The sequence below is a fragment of the Scylla paramamosain genome, chromosome 18 (assembly GCF_035594125.1).
Source record: "Scylla paramamosain isolate STU-SP2022 chromosome 18, ASM3559412v1, whole genome shotgun sequence".
Classification (NCBI taxonomy): Eukaryota; Metazoa; Arthropoda; class Malacostraca; order Decapoda; family Portunidae; genus Scylla; species Scylla paramamosain.
Window position 1 is genome coordinate 10696908 of NC_087168.1, and position 6247 is coordinate 10703154.

Genomic DNA, 6247 nt, shown 5'->3' on the forward strand with positions numbered 1-6247 from the left:
CAGGCTGGCCCAGACCCTCGAGTTAAAGACGCCTTCACCAGCCTCGTGTCTGATACAGCACATCAAAAAGTTAATAGCAGGGTGGCAGCGCCAAACGGGTCAAGGTATTAAGCAGGCCACCGTGCCAGGCGACCAGGTTATTGTAGTAAGTCTGTATGAATGTGTCTATTCCTGGATACGGTGTTTGACTGTCAGCCTGGCCAGTGTTGTGTCCACTACCACCACGAATATTACCACCTCTACTACCACCATTATCACCACAACCACCAACAACAACACTATTACCACTACCACCATCACCACCACCTCCACCGACACTACTACAATTACTACCACCACTACCCCCAGCACCACCACCACAAATCTGACCAATGACTTACCTATGTTACAGTTTCCCAAATAAAAGCATAATTAACACAATTCAACAATTTTTATAACCACGATTAAAAAAGGGAAACCAACGTTATATGTTAATTTTCACGTTCGTTTTTTTATTTATTTTTTTCTAACTATCGTTGGTATAATTCCTTTCTCGTGCACAACAACATTTACCGCATTCTATGGCTCAGTTAAAATGTATGATGCGGCACATTATTTTTATGGTGAAACCTCATTTCCACCTTTATGTGCGTTCACCGCGGCTCGATCGGGCACGCACCCGTCACTCGGGGCCGGGCAGGCTTTCCGCTCTGATATGAGGGACAAGAAACTTAGGTATATTTTCAGACGAAATAGTGTACATGACCTGAGATTACTCCACGCTGGCTTGGAACATTTACAGCACACGCAACAGCTGAAACTGGAGGGTGTAGTGACGGAAGGAGCGTGAAGAGAGCGGATCCTTGTGGCGATGAGTCTGCCACTCACTAGGATCTCCGTGTGGCGTGAGATGACAAGCTACAGCGTGGAATCAGCGCGAGGTGGACAACAACCTCGAGTGGGTCATAATTTTTCTGAGGGCGTCATAATACAGCAGGAAGGAATCAAAGCGAGGAGTGGGTGGGATTACAGGGTGAGTACTGTGTCAATACAGGACTTGTCACACAAGCGGCCGGGGCAGAGAAGCACATTCTGAAACCCTTTCAGCGCCCTCGACTCCACTACATTTGAAGCTACACGGAATTTTAAGGGTTCTTTTAAGGTTCTAATGACAGATTAACAAGATCTGTACATTATTAAAAGGAAAAGCGCTCTTGAGAACCCGGCTAATCATCCCTTTGACCTTTGAAAAATAATCGTGGTGAGAGAACAAAAAGTTTCAGAATACGAGCCAGAGTGCCAAGGTGTTGTCTGAAGCGGTGTTGCCAATCAAGCAAGTACGATCAGCTGCTATAAGGCGCCCGCCACCACGCAACGCAGCAGAACAATGCTGACAGTTTAACTCGGTGGTGTGTGTGTGTGTGTGTGTGTGTGTGTGTGTGTGTGACACAACATGTCCATGCGACGCGTAAAGAAGATCATATTTTCACTATCTATTCCCAAAGAACCATGCCATTATGTGCCATGGTCCATTATCCCGTGAAATGAGCGCCCAATACAGCAGGGTGTGTGATGCCGTGAGATAGAGTATTTTGCAATAGCGACATACTATATGGGAGCCTTCTTTATGGGCTCGTGGAGGAGTGAAATGAGTTCGGAATAAGCTCGTAAATATGACTTTGAAAAAATGCGAAAAAAAAAGAGTTCAGACCGTTTCAGAAATTATTGCAAGTTACATTAGGAAATTAGAACATGTAGAGAGTGTGCCTGTGTTCATATAGTGTGTGTGTGTGTGTGTGTGTGTGTGTGTGTGTGTGTCACATGCGTGATCATATGTAATTACTTCATTCAAAAAACATACTTTATATTAGATTCACACTAGATTCACACTTCACAGAACACACTCACACACACACACACAAACACACACACACACACACACACACACACACACACACACACACACACACGTATAAGGAATTTATTTCTTCCCCAATTTTACTCACACGAACATACTTCTCCTTTATCCTTACTCTTAATTCTCATGAGAAATCAATCCATTTTTTCACAAAGCTCTCCATCTCTGCCGGTTTGTGATAACTTGGCCAGACAAACACCAGGAACGTGATGGGAATGATCAAGACAGCCGCGCTCTCATGTAAACGAAGGTATTTTTTTCCAGTTTCTAATTCACAATCTACAATGAAAAATAATGTATGTTTTAGATCATCTGTTATTGGCGTCAACTCAGTGAAGAATGGTATTTCCATTTGCACCTAATATTGTTTGCTTTTGTTGGAATCGATCATGTTGTCGTCAAAAGAACAATCCAGTATAATATTAATCTATCCATCGTTTATTTCCTCTCAATCTTTGATAGTTTTCTGTTATTCTTTTTATTAAACTATTCCCAAGCGGCTTAAACTTCATAACACTGCGATGGTTCTCTTGAGTTTTACCAAACAGTCAAGGGTTTAGATTTAAAGTTATAATTAGTACTCGCTGAAAATTCTCAGACATGGTACGTAAGTTTAACGCAGTCCGTTGAAATACATGATTAAATACCCTTATAAGTTCTGATTCGAGAGTTAACTGCGTCATATCTTTTCCATGACTTATTTATTTTGTTGTCATTCATTGTGAAGGATAATACTTGTATATTTCTTGAACAGTGTGAGAGCAAAATGAAGTATGATAAGCCATGTCCGTCTTCAATAAGGTAAAGGTGAAAGGTAATGTTTAAACGTTCAGTTACTCAAAACACTCGTCCGTTCATATTTACATTTAAGATATTATTCAGACGTGTCGTGAAAACGCCCTGATACATGCTGCAGTTTGACTTGCTGTCCATGTAAAAAAGTGAAATCATTATGTGTGTTAAACTGCAACTGCACACTCAACAGGCAACACTATACTGTACTCTAAGCCTGCACTTATTCTATACATATACACGACACACTGCTGATGCAACGAACCTTTATACCCTCATGTATAAAACAGTATTATCCATAGCGTACAAGTTCCCTTTCTTTTTATACATTTTTTTCTAATATCAAAGTCTAGAATAGAGTAGAGAGGTCAAACACGCAAGTCGAGCCCTAAAGATATGCTGCTATTTGAAATCCCTTATGTAAAACTCATACAGGTCAAGTAACTGAGTCTCCACAAACAAAGCGCACAAGCAGTATAGTCACAATTGCCAAGCAGATAATAAATAAACACTACATCTTTAATCGACCCATGCCAGAGGAAAGTAGCCCGCTGATAAAAATCCCCCAAAGACATTCCTTTACCCTCGGCCTGAAAATACTCTCGCCTTTAAGAAATACCAACTGCTGGAGAGGGTAATCTATGTACCTGTGACACACTGATCGATCCCGCACCTGATAGAGAGCTTAACAAGAGCGCATGTGTATGCATGCGTCGGACGGACATCCATTTACTGACCTATACCATACGAGAACGAGACACGCTGATATTGTTTTCGTAATTTCCATGAATTGTATGTATGGGGGTGTTAACGAGAATTAGCACGGACCTGCTTATAGTGACGATGGTGAAATGGAGAGGGACAACGAGAAGAACAAGGGAAGAGGTAAGAAAGAAGAGGAGGAGGAAGAGAAGAACATGAACAAGAACAAGAAGAACAAGAACAAGAAGAACAAAAAGATCAAGAACAAGAACCAGAAGAACATGAATAAGAACAAAAACAAGCAGAAGAACAAGAACAAGAAAAAAACAACAGCAGCAACAATAACAACAACAACAACAACAAAAACAATCATGGAAATGAAGTTGTGTATAAAAAGGGAAGACAACAGAAAGAAAACGAAGAACTGAAATAAAATACGAGTATAAATAACAAGGTACTTGAGACTAAAAGTATAAAAGTAACACACTTTATTTCTTGTAGTCTCTAAATTATGTGACTGAGTGTGTGTGTGTGTGTGTGTGTGTGTGTGTGTGTGTGTGTGTGTGTGTGTGTGTGTAAAATTCCACTACTACTATTATTACTACCGCTGCAACTACTACTATTACTATTATTACTACTGCTACTACTACAATTACTACTACTACAACTACTACTACAATTAGTACTACTATTACTACTTCTACTTTTTACTACTTACTTATTATAGTCTTATTACTAATACCTTCACTACCTCCACACTAACAACACCAGTGCTTTTACTACTACTACTTCTACTACTACTACTACTACTACTACTACTACTACTACTACTACTACTACTACTACTACTACTACTACTACTACTACTAATAATAATAATAATAATAACAATAACAATAACAATATAATAAATTATAATAACATCAGTAATAATAATAACAATAAAAATAGGCCGGCAATCATCAGGCTGCCAATAGGAGATAAGCCGAGGGGACTTATTGGAATTAATTGGCAACGCTATTAGAGTTAGGCGACGAAGATTCAGATGTCATTACTTAACAGCTTTCTCAGAATATTTTGTGGTGGGAACCTGGAAGTGTGTGTGTGTGTTACAGATATTACTGGCATATTACACAGTGTAAGTTAACTCCAACATTCATGAATCCCTTAATAATACACGGCGGCAGAATATTAATACACAAAGTTTGTATTGTTCGGAAAATGGAAGTTATCAGTCTCAGGTGATAAAGAAAAAAAAAAAAAAAGTAATTTCCCGCTAAACCCTGAACTTTCATTCCCAGGTGCACCACGTAGCGACACGACTTAATTAATGCATACATCACCTGGGGCCTGCACGCCGTATAATTACAGATCAGGATTTTGTGAGGCGATTTCGGCAAAGACGGATTTATTAGAGACGGTAATGAAGAAACGGTGTAGCAATTTATCAGCGCAGGGTTCTCTTTCAACGCCTCAACGCCTCACTAACCGATTGGAGGAGAGATAGAAAGGTAGTATGGTCACACACACACACACACACACACACACACACACACACACATATACACAGACACACTTCAAGATTAAGTAAGATAAAACAGATAAAATAAGTTAGGTTTAAATACTGTATAGGAAAACTAGATAAATATAAGTAGATAGCACACACACACACACACACACACACACACACACACACAAAGGGGTTGTCATCCTCACACACTATATATATAGAAAGAAGGTATTGCTTCGAGAGAGCACACTGGATAAAGAACTTCCATAACAGTTCCCGGTCTGTACACCAGGAGCCGGGTCGGACGCTTGCTTGCTGTCTGCGTGTTTAGAAATATTGCGTCTCAGCGGGGCGGCGTCACTTGCCAAAATGCCTCGATCTCAAACAGTCCTAACAAGACATACGACGCGGCCGAGGGGAGAAAATACTAGAACAACAAACAAGGACGGGGATACGAAGGCTGCAGAAGGTTACGAAGGTGACAGTAGAAGAGCAGCGGGAATAAAGAAAGAGAAACAATTAGTGGGTTCGAAGGATACATAGATAAATTGAGAATGAAGGTAAATGGGAAAGAACAAAAGATTTAACAGCTTTCAATCTTTTCATAAATCTGAGAAAAAAGACCGAATACAAGGAACAGTTTGTAGAAATTCTCCCTTACCGTGGTGTCTATTTCTGAAGAAATTACCAAAAATTTTCTTGGGTTGATTAAAATTTTGCTTAGTTCAAACGAAAGAGAGAGAGAGAGAGAGAGAGAGAGAGAGAGAGAGAGAGAGAGAGAGAGAGAGAGAGAGAGAGAGAGAGAGAGAGAGAGAGAGAGAGAGAGAGAATGTTACACTTTTAATCTCTCACTGTCGCTACTGTTCGCATCACTGCCCATGTACGCACAAAAGAACAATTAATTAAGTCCCTTCAAATAAAAAAAATTAACATCGTTCGTAATCACTAAGAAAGGAGTGATTTCATCATAACAGTAGTTTCAGAATGATCCCATCATCATTTAAATGTATTCTCACATTAACTGTTCAGATAAAGTATTCAAAATTAACATATTCACACATCTCTGATCCCTATGATCTCTATACACATAAAATTCCAGTACAAGACAACTAAAATGAGTCAAGTTTAATTAGACGTGGATCACAGCAATCGAAAATAATACACGAGTTAATTGGCCATTATTATATGCATGGAAAGCGAAGGTTAATTAAACAGTCATAAAGAACTGACCATCTGATCATAATGTGATACGTACGCAAATAAAAAAGCACACATAAAAATCATACTTTTCAGTGGCCCCTTTCCTCCTAGTTTGTTATTTCGGTTGTTTATTTTTACTTTTATCT